We start from the raw sequence: 15,706 nt of genomic DNA on the forward strand, positions 1-15,706 counted from the left end.
AAGAAAGAGGATCGAACCACCTATAGTTTTGGTATTTCTGTAACTGGGTTGGTCTAGTTTTAATTCTATTATGTCTTCATCAATGAATGAATTAAAACTTCTATCACCAACATTAAATCCCTAGTAAGTAGAAATTAATATTGAAGGAAAAGATATTTGGGCTTGACACCATTATTTTCTGTTATTTCAGGTGAAAATATAGTAAGTGCAGTGTCTTAGTTCATGCTACCATTATAAAAAATTTACCAGAGACTGGGTGGCTTTGACAGAAAATATTTGTTTCTCACAGTTCTGGAGGCAGTCAGTCCAAAATCAAACTGCCAGCAGACTGAAGTCTGGTGAGAGCCCATTTCCTGGTTTGCAGATTGATACCTTCTCATTGCATCCTCACCTGGCACAAAGCAGAGCGAGAGGAAGCAACTCTGTCCTGTCTCTCTTATAAGAGCACTAATTGCATCACAAGGACTCCACCCTCATGACCTAATTACCTCTCAAAGGCTCTGTCTCCAAATACCATCACATTAGGGACGAGGGTTTCAACGTATTAATTTGGGGGGTCGGGTACAGGCAAACTTTCAGTCCATAGCAGGCAGAGAGAGGAAACATTCTCTCCTGATATAAGGCCAAGGTAAGAAGAAATATCAGTTTCTTATATAGAGGGGTATGAAATCATCCTTGTGGTGGTGAGTTATGTTTGACTTCCATTAGTTGAGAAAAAATTAACCAGACAGTAAAAATCCCTCTGCTATGAACAGAACCAGATCTTCTATGCACAGAATCAGAGTTTATCCTATCCCAACCACTGCTGCCCCTAACTATGCCAACCTCTCATGGAACCATTCCAGTTACTGAGATCAAAATTTTCTCTTTTAAGCCAAGTTCTATCTATAGAGCTATGTGGAAGAGGAAGCCACACTAAACTCTGGTAAGCAACACTGCAACATTTCTTAAACACAGGGGGAAAAAACAACAGCTGGAGTTTGTTTATTCTATGGAAAGAAATCACAGATCCTTTAAGTGTGCACAGGAAGGGTAGGGGCAACTTATGTAGAGGGAGTTATGACTGCCAGAAATGAGAAAAGAGAGTTAGAAGAAATATTTTTATGAGCTACTTGTTTTGATTCACCCCCAACTGGACATACACATAAATACAGTTTGATGCTAACCACCCAGATTTAGCATCAAATCCTACAGGTTTAGGGCTCATTCCACAAGACTGTCTTTATAGACACCAGTCACAACTTAGGTTCCCAGGCTACCCACACTTCTGACCAACTGGCTGCTAATTCAGAGGTGCCCATGATAGCCCTCAGGTTCAATAATTCTCTAAAACAACTCATAGAACCCAAGAAAATACTATATTTAAAAACTACCATTTCATTTTAAAGGATATCCATTGGGCAGTTCAGTTCATTTAAGTTGCTCAGTCATGTCCAATTCTTTGCGACCCCATGAATTGCAGCATGCCAGGCCTCCCTGTCCACCACCGTCTCCTGGAGTTCACTCAAACTCATGTCCATTGAGTCAGTGATGCCAGCCATCTCATCCTCTGTCGTCCCATTCTCCTCCTGCCCCCAATCCCTCCCAGCATCAGACACTTTTCCAATGAGTCAACTCTACGCATGAGGTGGCCAAAGTACTGGAGTTTCAGCTTTAGCATCATTCCTTCCAAAGAACACCCAGGGCTGATCTCCTTTAGAATGGAGTAGTTGGATCTCCTTGCAGTCCAAGGGACTCTCAAGAGTCTTCTCCAACACCACAGTTCAAAAGCATCAATTCTTTGGTGCTCAGCTTTCTTCACAATCCAACTCTCACATCCATACATGACTACTGGTAAAACCATAACCTTGACTAGACAGACCTTTGTTGGCAAAGTTATGTCTCTGCATTTCAATATGCAATCTAGGTTGGTCATAAATTCCTTCCAAGGAGTAAGCATCTTTTAATATCATGGCTGCAGTCAACATCTGGAGTGATTTTGGAGCCCCCCAAAATAAATTCTGACAGTGTTTCCTCTGTTTCCCCATCTATTTGCCATGAAGTGATGAGACGGGATGCCATGATCTTAGTTTTCTGAATGTTGACCTTTAAGCCAACATTTTCACTCTCCTCATTCACTTTCATCAAGAGGCTTTTTAGTTCCTCTTCACTTTCTGCCATAAAGGTGGTGTCATCTGCATATCTGAAGTACTTGGATGCAATCTCAAAAACGACAGAATGATCTCTGTTTCTTTCCAAGGCAAACCATTCAATATCACAGTAATCCAAGTCTATGTCCCAACTAGTAATGCTGAAGAGCTAAAGTTGAACAGTTCTATGAAGACCTACAAGATCTTCTAGAACTAACACACAAAAAAGATGTCCTTTTCATTATAGGGGACTGGAATGCAAAAGTAGGAAGTCAAGAAACACCTGGAGTAACAGGCAAATTTGGCCTTGGAATATGGAATGAAGCTGGGCAAAGGCTAATAGAATTTTGCCAAGAGAACGCACTGGTCATAGCAAACACCCTCTTCTAACAACACAAGAGAAGACTCTACACATGGACATCACCAGATGGTTGACACCGAAATCAGACTGATTATATTCTATACAGCCAAAGATGGAGAAGCTGTATACAATCAGCAAAAACAAGTCCAGGAGCTGACTGTGGCTCAGATCATGAGCTCCTTATTGCCAAATTCAGACTTAAATTGAAGAAAGTGGAGAAAACCACTAGACCATTCAGGTATGACCTAAATCAAATCCCTTATGATTATACAGTGGAAATGAGAAATAGATTTAAGGGACTAGATCTGATAGATAGAGTGCCTGATGAACTATAACTGAGGTTCGTGACATTGTACAGGAGACAGGAATCAATACCATCCCCATGGAAAAGAAATGCAAAAAAGCAAAATGGCTGTCTGGGGAGGCCTTTCAAATAGCTGTGAAAAGAAGACAAGTGAAAAGCAAAGGGGAAAAGGAAAGATATAAACATCTGAATGCAGAGTTCCAAAAATAGCAAGAAGAGATAAGAAAGCCTTCCTCAGTGATCAACGCAAAGAAATAGAGGAAAACAACAGAATGGGAAAGACTAGAGATCTTTTCATGAAAACTAGAGATACCAAGGGAACATTTTATGCAAAGATGGGCTCGATAAAGGACAGAAATGGTATGGACCTAACGGAAGCAGGAGATAGTAAGAAGAGGTGGCAAGAATACACGGAAGAACTGTACAAAAAAGATCTTCACAACCCAGATAATCATGATGGTGTGATCACTCACCTAGAGACAGACGTCTGGAATGTGAAGTCAAGTGGGCCTTAAGAAGCATCACTACACGCAAAGCTAGTGGAGGTGACGGAATTCCAGTTGAGCTATTTCAAATCCTGAAAGATGATGCTGTGAAAGTGCTGCACTCAATATGCCAGCAAATCTGGAAAACTCAGCAGTGGCCACAGGACTGGAAAAGGTCAGTTTTCATTCCAATCCCAAAGAAAGGCAATGCCAAAGAATGCTCAAACTACCGCACAATTGCACTCATCTCACACGCTAGTAAAGTAATGCTTGAAATTCTCCCAGCCAGGCTTTAGCAATACGTGACCCGTGAACTTCCAGATGTTCAAGCTGGTTTTAGAAAAGGCAGAGGAACCAGAGATCAGATTGCCAACATCTGCTGGATCATGGAAAAAGCAAGAGAGTTCCAGAAAAACATCTATTTCTGCTTTATTGACTATGCCAAGCCTTTGACTGTGTGGATCACAATAAACTGTGGAAAATTCTGAAAGAGATGGGAATACCAGACCACCTGACCTTCCTCTTGAGAAACCTATATACAGGTCAGGAAGCAACAGTTATAACTGGACATGGAACAACAGACCGGTTCCAAATAGGAAAAGGAGTACATCAAGGCTGTATATTGTCACCCTGCTTATTTAACTCCCATGCATTGTACATCATGAGAAATGCTGGGCTGGAAGAGGCACAAGCTGGAATCAAGATTGCCGGAAGAAATAGCAATAACCTCAGATATGCAGATGACACCACCCTTATGGCAGAAAGTGAAGAAGAACTAAAGGACCTCTTGATGAAAGTGAAAGAGGAGAGTGAAAACATTGGCTTAAAGTTCAACATTCAGAAAACGAAGATCATGGCATCTGGTCCCATCACTTCATGGGAAATAGATGAGGAAACAGTGGAAACTGTCAGATTTTATTTTTCTGCACTCCAAAATCACTGCAGATGGTGATTGCAGCCATGAAATTAAAAGACGCTTACTCCTTGGAAGGAAAGTTATGAACAAACTAGACAGCATATTAAAAAGCATAGACATTACTTTGCCAACAGAGGTACATCTAGTCAAAGCTATGGTTTTTCCAGTGGTTATGTATGGATATGAAAATTGGACTATAAAGAAAGCTGAGTGCTGAGAAGTGATACTTTTGAACTGTGGTGTTGGAGAAGATGCTTGAGAGTCCCTTGGGCTGCAAGGAGATCCAGCCAGTCCATCCTAAAGGAGATCAGTCCTGGGTGTTCACTGGAAAGACATGTTGAGGCTGAAACTCCAATACTTTGGCTACCTGATGTGAACAGCTGACTCATTGGAAAAGACTCTGATGGTGGGAAAGGTTGAGGGCAGCAGGAGAAGGGGACGACAGAGGACGAGATGGTTGGATGGCATCACCAACTCAATGGACATGGGTTTGTTTGGACTCCGGGAGTTCGTGATGGACACGGAGGCCTGGCATGGGGTTGCAAAGAGTCGTACATGACTGAGCAAATGAACTGAACTGAGGAGAGATCTGCAAACCAGGCATGCAACCTAGGTGAGGCACATGCAAGTCCCCAAAGTGCAAGGAAAGAAGAATGCTTTTATAGAGAGGAAAAGGTAGTTGCGAGGGCTGTAGTAAACCAAGAGTCTACGGCCTTTCATTGGCTGAATCCTTGCCAGAAAAGAAGAGGATTCCTTCTTCTTCCAGTTGGGCTCTACTACTGGATTGGGTGTGAGGGCTCCCCCTACTGGCATCTTAATTGTATTTAATTCAGGTATCTTGATTTCATTTTTCACAAGCTAACCCGCTCTGGCTTATTTTAGGCCACTGCAAGACTGTGTGTTTGATCCACGTGCACTCCTGTGTGACATTGTGGTTTTTCTACTATATTAGGTATTTTTTAAAGACTCCATGCTAACATGGGGGGCAGGTTTGTCCACTGTTGAGGTTTGTTCCAGTGTCTAACTTGTAGAGGAAAGAAATAGCATGTAATTGTGACTCCTGTACCTCTGCACAAAGTATTTTTCTCGTAGATTAATTCAGTTTTTTATCTCTTGTCTTTACTTGGCTGATAAATCTTTGCCTTCTAACTAGAAAGCAAAAATATTAATTTCATTAATATAATATAACTGCTGTATAATAATAAAAAGAATAGAGAGGGGGGAAAAAAGAGGAGAATGAGGGATATGGGGAATAGAGAGAAGGAAGGAAAATTTGTAAAACCACCCAGAAGTTCCTCTGAGTTCCCATTTCCTAATTAATTGTTCCTAGATTTAGTTTAGTTCAGTTCAGTTCAGATCAGTTCAGTCACTCAGTCGTGTCCCACTCTTTGTGACCCCATGAATCACAGCACGTCAGGCCTCCCTGTCCATCACCATCTCCCGGAGTTCACTCAAACTCACGTCCATCGAGTCGGTGATGCCATCCAGCCATCTCATCCTGTCATCCACTTTTCCTCCTGCCCCCAATCCCTCCCATCATCAGGGTCTTTTCCAGTGAGTCAACTCTTCACATGAGGTGGCCAAAATATTGGAGTTTCAGCTTTAGCATCATTCCTTCCAAAGAACACCCAGGGCTGACCTCCTTTAGAATGGACTGGTTGGATCTCCTTGCAGTCCAAGGAACTCTCAAGAGTCTTCTCCAACACCACAGTTCAAAAGCATCAATTCTTTGGTGCTCAGCTTTCTTCACAGTCCAACTCTCACACCCATACATGACTACTGGAAAAACCATAGCCTTGACTAAACAGACCTTTTTTGCAAAGTAGTCTCTGCATTTCAATATGCTATCTAGGTTGGACATAACTTTTCTTCCAAGGAGTAAGAGTCTTTTAATTTCATGGCTGCAGTCACCATCTGCAGTGATTTTGGAGCCCAAAAATATAAGGTCTGACACTGTTTCCTCATCTATTTCCCATGAAGTGATGGGACCAGATGCCATGATCTTTGTTTTCTGAATGTTGAGCTTTAAGCCAACCTTTTCACTCTCCAGTTTCACTTTCATCAAGAGGTCCTTTAGTTCTTCTTCACTTTCTGCCATAAGGGTGGTGTCATCTGCATATCTGAGGTTATTGCTATTTCTTCTGGCAATCTTGATTCCAGCTTGTGTTTCTTCCAGCCCAGCGTTTCTCATGATGTACTCTGTATAGAAGTTAAATAAGCAGGGTGACAATATACAGCCTTGATGTACTCCTTTTCCTATTTGGAACCAGTCTGTTGTTCCAGTTATAACTGTTGCTTCCTGACCTGTATATAGATTTCTCAAGAGGCAGGTCAGGTGGTCTGGTATTCCCATCTCTTTCAGAATTTTCCACAGTTTATTGTGATCCACACAGTCAAAGGCTTGGCATAGTCAATAAAGCAGAAATAGATGTTTTTCTGGAACTCTCTTGCTTTTTCCATGATCCAGCAGATGTTGGCAATCTGATCTCTGGTTCCTCTGCCTTTTCTAAAACCAGCTTGAACATCTGGAAGTTCATAGGTCACATATTGCTGAAGCCTGGCTGGGAGAATTTTGAGCATTACTTTACTAGCGTGTGAGATGAGTGCAATTGTGCGGTAGTTTGAGCATTCTTTGGCATTGCCTTTCTTTGGGATTGGAATGAAAACTGACCTTTTCCAGTCCTGTGGCCACTGCTGAGTTTTCCAGATTTGCTGGCATATTGAGTGCAGCACTTTCACAGCATCATCTTTCAGGATTTGAAATAGCTCAACTGGAATTCCGTCACCTCCACTAGCTTTGCGTGTAGTGATGCTTCTTAAGGCCCACTTGACTTCACATTCCAGACGTCTGTCTCTAGGTGAGTGATCACACCATCATGATTATCTGGGTTGTGAAGATCTTTTTTGTACAGTTCTTCCGTGTATTCTTGCCACCTCTTCTTACTATCTCCTGCTTCCGTTAGGTCCATACCATTTCTGTCCTTTATCGAGCCCATCTTTGCATAAAATGTTCCCTTGGTATCTCTAGTTTTCATGAAAAGATCTCTAGTCTTTCCCATTCTGTTGTTTTCCTCTATTTCTTTGCGTTGATCACTGAGGAAGGCTTTCTTATCTCTTCTTGCTATTTTTGGAACTCTGCATTCAGATGTTTATATCTTTCCTTTTCCCCTTTGCTTTTCACTTGTCTTCTTTTCACAGCTATTTGAAAGGCCTCCCCAGACAGCCATTTTGCTTTTTTGCATTTCTTTTCCATGGGGATGGTATTGATCCCTGTCTCCTGTACAATGTCACGAACCTCAGTTATAGTTCATCAGGCACTCTATCTATCAGATCTAGTCCCTTAAATCTATTTCTCATTTCCACTGTATAATCATAAGGGATTTGATTTAGGTCATACCTGAATGGTCTAGTGGTTTTCTCCACTTTCTTCAATTTAAGTCTGAATTTGGCAATAAGGAGCTCATGATCTGAGCCACAGTCAGCTCCTGGACTTGTTTTTGCTGATTGTATACAGCTTCTCCATCTTTGGCTGTATAGAATATAATCAGTCTGATTTCGGTGTCAACCATCTGGTGATGTCCATGTGTAGAGTCTTCTCTTGTGTTGTTAGAAGAGGGTGTTTGCTATGACCAGTGCGTTCTCTTGGCAAAATTCTATTAGCCTTTGCCCAGCTTCATTCCATATTCCAAGGCCAAATTTGCCTGTTACTCCAGGTGTTTCTTGACTTCCTACTTTTGCATTCCAGTCCCCTATAATGAAAAGGACATCTTTTTTGTGTGTTAGTTCTAGAAGATCTTGTAGGTCTTCATAGAACTGTTCAACTTTAGCTCTTCAGCATTACTGGTTGGGACATAGACTTGGATTACTGTGATATTGAATGGTTTGCCTTGGAAAGAAACAGAGATCATTCTGTCGTTTTTGAGATTGCATCCGAGTACTGCATTTCAGACTCTTTTGTTGACCATGATGGCCACTCCATTTCTTCTCAGGGATTCCTGCCCACAGTAGTATATATAATGTACGGTAAGAGATGTCCAAGGTAAGAGAAACCCAAGTAAAACGGTAGGTGTTGCAAGAGGACATCAGAGGGCAGACACACTGAACCCATACTCACAGAAAACTAGTCAGTCTAATCACACTAGGACCACAGCCTTGTCTAACTCAATGAAACTAAGCCATGCCCTGTGGGGCCACCCAAGACAGGCGGGTCATGGTGGAGAGGTCTGACAGAATGTGGTCCACTGGAGAAGGGAATGGCAAACCACTTTAATATTCTTGCCTTGAGAACCCCATGAACAGTATGAAAAAGCAAAATGGTGGGATGCTGAAAGAGGAACTCCCCAGGTCAGTAGGTGCCCAGTATGCTACTGGAGATCCATGAAGATCCCCAGGAAGAATGAAGGAATGGAGCCAAAGCAAAAACAATACCCAATTGTGGATGTGACTGGTGATAGAAGCAAGGTCCAATGCTGTAAAGAGCAATATTGCATAGGAACCTGGAATGTTAGGTCCATGAATCAAGGCAAATTGTAAGTGGTCAAACAGGAGATGGCAAGAGTGAACGTTGACATTCTAGGAATCAGCAAACTAAAATGGACTGTAATGGGTGAATTTAACTCAGATGACCATTATATCTACTACTGCAGGCAGGAATCCCTTAGAAGAAATGGAGTAGCCATCATGGTCAACAAAAGAGTCCTACATTTAAGCAGGTGCCTATAAATCAATCATAAGAAAAACTGATGGTTTTAAGTCTTAATAATCCTTCGTGACTAAAGAAACTTTTTCTTTTAAAAAAATTCAAATATTTTTACGTATATTGCCTGTGTGCTAAGTCACTTCAGTCGTTTCTGAATCTTTGCGACCCCATGGACTGTAGCCCCACCAAGCTCCCTGTCCGTATGATTCTCCAGGCAAGAATACTGGAGTGGATTGTCATGCCCTCTTCCAGGGCATCTTCCACACCCAGGAACTGAACTCCGGTCTCTTACGTGTTCTGTATTGGCATGTGGGTTCCTTTCCACTAGTGCCACCTGGGAAGCCCTTTACATATATTAGAGCAATAGAAAAAGGTCTGAGCCTATTACTCACAAATTACTGAATCCTTCTAGATCAGGTTAATGGTAAAATAATACATAGTCAAATAATAATCATAATTGACTGGCACTTTACTAAAAATATGTGGGACTTTTTTTTAAAGTAAAATAAAAAGCACAATTGTACCTAATGTTTCCATGACTGTATCTTTACAGTTTATTATTCATAGCTACTGTGTATTAATGCATCAAGTAACTACATGAAAGGGAACTAAAGCTCACATATGTTTATTCTGATTTGCAATAATGATTTTAAAGAACTCTGGAAAGTCAATGAGTCAATGAATTAGCCTATAGGGAATTTCTTCTGTATAATTCCATATTATATAGGGAACATTTTCTTTAGCTGTTTATTCCCCTGGTCTTTAACCTTCCAACAACTAATTACAAATTAATGGTATTATGTGCATGAGCACAAGAGGAAAATAGCAGAACTTGGCAGTTTCCAAACAAGGTATCTGACATTGCAATAAATGACAAACTAAAACATTGCCAAGAGTGAAACATTTGACACTCAAGCAAAGCAAACTTGGTTTAGATCTGCAGCATTTGTATAATTTAAATTTATCTAGGAATTCATTTATGAGATCCTCTATTTTCACTTAAAAATCGGTTTAGCTAAAGAGCTTAAATTTAGAAATAGCATTGGACTGCAGTCACGTGTCACTTACTCTTTGATCATGCGGAGGATCTGTCAAGATACTAGAAGAGTCAGTTCTTTTATTTACAAAAGAATAAATTCAGTCATTTATTTTTGGGGGCTCCAAAATCACTGCAGATGGTGACTGCAGCCATGAAATTAAAAGATGCTTGTTCCTTGGAAGAAATCTGTGACAAACCTAGACAACATATGAAAAAGCAGAGACAGCCAGCGGCTAAGATGGCAGAAGAATAGGATGGGGAGACCATTTTCTCCCCCACAAATTCACCTAAAGAACATTTGAACACCGAGCAAATTCTACATAACAACTTCTGAATGCTGGCAGAGGACATCAGGCATCCAGAAAGGCTGCCCATTGTCTTCAAAAGGAGGTAGGACAAAATATAAAAGATAAAAAGAGAGGCAAAAGAGGTAGGGACAGAAATCCATCCCAGGAAGGGTGTCTTTAAAAAGAGAGAAGTTTCCAAACACCAGGAAATATACTCTCCAAACACACTCTCTCTAGCGGGTCTGTGGCGAGCCGCAGAGGGCAAAATAACTGGGAGGGAAAATAAATAAATAATTAAAACCCACAGATTACATACCTAACAGCAACTCCTAGTGGAGCAGCAGCCCAGACGCTCGCATCCCCCACTAGCAAGCAGGGGCTGGACAAGGAGGCAAGGGCTGCGCTGCCTAGGGTAAGGACTGGCCTGAATGCCCTGAGGGCAATCTGAGGGAACTAGCTTGAGATAGCAACCCAGACTGTGGGATAGCTGGCCCGCGAAAAGCCCTAAGCTAATACACTGCCAGGCCCGCTCACAGAACAAAGGACTGAGCAGAGCTAGCCAGCTGCGGATGGGCCCATCCCCCACCAGAGACAGGCAGGCGGGGGCAGCCAGAGCCGGAAGGGGGCAATCGTGGCCCCAGAGAGCCATCCTATATCAAACTGCAAGCAGGCTTCCTTGCTAACCAAGACTTCTTGGGATTCTGGATGGTCAACATCCACCGGGAGGGTTGCAGCCAGGGATCGGCTCCCCAGAAGAGACACACGGCACACCTGAGAAGGCGCACCTGTTGTACACCCAGAAAACCAAGTGGCAGGGACAGGGGAGGCAATAAGTCGCAGCCTTCAAGTGGCGGCGACTGTGCTTGTCAAGCACCTGGTCACCTGAGCTGCTTGGACCTGGGACAGGCACAAAACGCAGGCCCAACTAAGTCTACGCCTTTGTGGAGTACCTGAGAACCTGAACCTGAGCGGCTTAGCCTGGGGAGTGCATATAACCCAGGGCCAGCATCAGACAGTTCCTGGCAGAGCAACCTAGAGCCTGAGCAGTGTAGACTGGGAAAGCACACATGCTGTGAGTGGGGGCAACCCCAGTGTGGCTGAATCGCTGTGAGCACATGCCGGTGATATTTGTTTGCAGTGTTCGTCCCTCCCCACAGCACGACTGAACAAGTGAGCCTAAAAAAATTGACCACCACCACCTCCTTGTGTCAGGGCGGAAATTAGACACTGAAGAGACCAGCAAACAGAAGAAGCTAAAATAAACAGAGGGAACCGCTTTGGAAGTGACAGGTGCAATAGATTAAAACCCTGTAGTTAGCACCAACTACATAGGAAGGGGCCTGTAGACCTTGAGGAGTACAAGCTGGACCAAGGAACTATCTGAAAATGAACTGACCCCACACTGTCTGCAACAGCTCCAGAGAAAGCCCTAGATATATTTTTACTATCGTTTTTTTATTAAAAAATTTTTTTAAGTCCCTATTACTCCTTTAATTTTCATTTTTATAACCTACTATTACCTTGCAAAAAAAAGACCCTATTTTTAAAGCAAACAATATTTTTTATAATTTTTGTGACTTTGCTTTTTTTAATATATATTGTATTTTTTAAAAATCTAACCTCTACTCTAGATTTTTAATCTTTGCTTTTTGGTATTTGTTATCAACTTTATACCTTTAAGAACCCAATCTTCAGTACCCATTTTTACTTGGCAGCAACATCACAGGCCTGATTGCTGTCTCCCCTTTTGACTCTCCTTTCTCTCCACCAGGTTGCCTCTATCTCCCTCCTCCCCTTTTACTTCTCTGCCCAACTCTGTGAATCTCTTTGTGTGCTCCAGGCTGTGGAGAACACTTACGGAACTGATTACTGGCTGGATCTGTCTCTCTCCTTTTGATTCCCCCTTTTATCCTCCTGGCCACCTCTGTCTCCTTCCTCCTCTTCTCTTCTCTGTGTAACTCCGTGAACATCTCTGAGGGACCCAGACTGCGGAGAGCACATAGGGAAGTGATTACTGGCTAGCTTGCTCCCTCTCCTTTTGATTCCCTCTCTTCTCCTCCTCAGAGAAGGTAATGGCAACCCACTCCAGTACTCTTCCCTGGAAAATCCCATGGATGGAGGAGTCTGGTAGGCAGGAGTCCATGTGGTCACTAAGAGTTGGACACGACTGAAGGCCTTCACTTTCACTTTTCACTTTCATGCACTGGAGAAGGAAATGGCAACCTACTCCAGTGTTCTTGCCTGGAGAATCCCAGGGATGGAGGAGCCTGGTGGGCTGCCATCTATGGGGTCGCAAAGAGTCAGACACAGCTTTTCCTCCTGGTCACCTCTATCTCCCTCCTCCCTCTTCTCTTCTCCATGTAACTGTGTACCTTTCCAGGTGTCCCTCACTGTGGAGAAACTTTTCATCATTAACATTAGATGTTTCATCATCGATGCTGTATAGATGGAGAAGTCTTGATGCTACTGTAAAAATAAGACTGAAAACCAGAGGCAGGAGGCTTAAGTCCAAATCCTGAGAACACCTGAGAACTTCTGAATCCAGGTAACATTAATCAATAGAAGCTCATCAAACGCTTCCATGCTGCTGCTGCTGCTGCTAAGTCACTTCAGTCATGTCTGACTCTGTGCGACCCCATAGATGGCAGCCCACCAGGCTCCCCCATCCCTGGGATTCTTCAGGCAAGAATACTGGAGTGGGTTGCCATTTCCTCCTCCAATGCATGAAAGTGAAAGTGAAGTCGCTCAGTCATGTCCTACTCGTAGCGACACCATGGACTGCAGCCCACCAGGCTCCTCCATCCATGGGATTTTCCAGGCAAGAGTACTGGAGTGGGTGCCATTGCCTTCTCTGACTATGCAAATAAAATGGACAACATAGAAGAAATGGACAAATTCTTAGAAAAGTACAACTTTCCAAAACTGAACCAGGAAGAAATAGAAAATCTTAACAGACCCATCACAAGCATGGAAATTGAAACTGTAATCAGAAATCTTCCAACAAGCAAAAGCCCAGGACCAGACAGCTTCACAGCTGAATTCTACCAAAAATTTAGAGAAGAGCTAACACCTATCCTACTCAAACTCTTCCAGAAAATTGCAGAGGAAGGTAAACTTCCAAACTCATTCTATGAGGCCACCATCACCCTAATACCAAAACCTGACAAAGATGTCACAAAAAAAGAAAACTACAGGCAAATATCACTGATGTACATAGATGCAAAAATCCTTAACAAAATTCTAGCAATCAGAATCAAACAACACATTAAAAAGATCATACATCATGACCAAGTGGGCTTTATCCCAGGGATGCAAGGATCCATCAATATCTGCAAATCAATCAATGTAATATACCACATTAACAAATTGAAAAATAAAAGCCATATGGTTATCTCAATAGATGCAGAGAAAGTCTTTGACAAAATTCAATATCCATTTATGATTAAAAAAAAAAAACCTCCAGAAAGCAGGAATAGAAGGGACATACCTCAACATAATAAAAGTTATATATGACAAACCTATAGCAAACATTACCCTCAATGGTGAAAAATTGAAAGCATTTCCCCTAAAGTCAGGAACAAGACAAGGGTGCCCACTTTCACCACTACTATTCAACATAGTTCTGGAAGTTTTGGCCACAGAAATCAGAGCAGAAAAAGAAATAAAAGGAATCCAGATTGGAAAAGAAGAAGTAAAACTCTCACTGTTTGCAGATGACATGATCCTCTACATAGAAAACCCTAAAGACTCCACCAGAAAATCACTAGAGCTAATCAATTAATATAGTAAAGTTGCAGGATATAAAATCAACACACAGAAATCCCTTGCATTCCTATACACTAACAATGAGAAAACAGAAAGAGAAATTAAGGAAACAATTCCATTCACCATTGCAATGAAAAGAATAAAATACTTAGGAATATATCTACCTAAGGAAACAAAAGACTTATATATATATATATATATATAACTATAAAACACTGGTGAAAGAAATCAAAGAAGACACAAATAGATGGAGAAATATACAGTGTTCATGGGTCAGAAGAATCAATATAGTGAAAATGAGTATACTACGTAAAGCAATCTACAGATTCAATGAAATCCCTATCAAGCTACCAACAGTATTTTTCAGAGAACCAGAACAAATAATTTCACAATTTGTATGGAAATACAAAAATCCTCGAATAGCCAAAGCAGTTTTGAGAAAGAAGAATGGAACTGGAGGAATCAACCTGCCTGACTTCAGGCTCTACTACAAAGCCACAGTCATCAAGATAGTATGGTACTGGCACAAAGACAGAAATATAGATCAATGGAACAAAATAGAAAGCCCAGAGATAAACCCACACACCTATGGACACCTTATCTTTGACAAAGGAGGCAAGAATATACAATGGAGAAAAGACAATCTCTTTAACAAGTGGTGCTGGAAAAACTGGTCAACCACTTGTAAAAGTATGAAACTAGATCACTTTCTAACACCATACACAAAAATAAACTCAAAATGGATTAAAGATCTAAACGTAAGACCAGAAACTATAAAACTCCTAGAGGAAAACATAGGCAAAACACTCTGACATAAATCACAGCAGGATCCTCTATGACCCACCTCCCAGATTACTGGAAATAAAAGCAAAAATAACAAAATGGGACCTAATTAAAATTAAATGCTTCTGCACAACAAAGGAAACTATAATCAAGGTGAAAAGATAGCCTTTGGAATGGGAGAAAATAATAGCAAATGAAGCAATGGACAGAGAATTAATCTCAAAAATATACAAGCAACTCCTGCAGCTCAATTCCAGAAAAATAAATGACCTAATCAAAAAGTGGGCCAAATAACTAAATAGACATTTCTCCAAAGAAGACATACAGATGGCTAACAAACATATGAAAAGATGCTCAACATCACTCATTATCAGAGAAATGCAAATCAAAACCACAATGAGGTACCATTTCATGCCATCAGAATGCTGCTATCCAAGAGTCTACAAGTAATAAATGCTGGAGAGGATGTGGAGAAAAGGGAACCCTCTTACACTGTTGGTGGGAATGCAAACTAGTACAGCCACTATGGAGAACAGGGTGGAGATTCCTTAAAAAACTGGAAATAGAACTGCCATATGACCCAGCAATCCCACTGCTGGGCATACACACCAAGGAAACCAGAATTGAAAGAGACACGTGTACCCCAATGTTCATCGCAGCACTGTTTATAATAGCCAGGACATGGAAGCAACCTAGATGTCCATCAGCAGACAAATGGATAAGAAAGCTGTGGTACATATATACAATGGAGTATTACTCAGCCATTAAAAAGAATGTGTTTGAATCAGTTCTAATGAGGTGGATGAAACTGGAGTTTATTATACAGAGTAAAGTAAGCCAGAAAGAAAAACACCAGTACAGTATACTAATGCATATATATGGAATTTAGAAAGATGGTAACAATAACCCTGTATGTAAGGTAGCAAAAAGACACAGAT

The 15,706-nt window shown here is 41.5% G+C and overlaps 1 protein-coding gene across 1 annotated transcript in view; it reads left to right on the forward strand.

Moving 5' to 3' along the window:
* The window catches only part of C15H11orf65 (chromosome 15 C11orf65 homolog), a 97,431-nt gene continuing 94,404 nt past the window's right edge, over positions 12,680-15,706 (forward strand). The window contains exon 1 of the mRNA XM_018059831.1: positions 12,680-12,765. The gene's annotated coding sequence lies outside the window, so the exon portion shown is untranslated. The remainder of the gene's footprint in view (positions 12,766-15,706) is intronic.

The sequence above is a fragment of the Capra hircus genome, chromosome 15, assembly GCF_001704415.2.
Source record: "Capra hircus breed San Clemente chromosome 15, ASM170441v1, whole genome shotgun sequence".
NCBI classification, from domain to species: Eukaryota; Metazoa; Chordata; class Mammalia; order Artiodactyla; family Bovidae; genus Capra; species Capra hircus.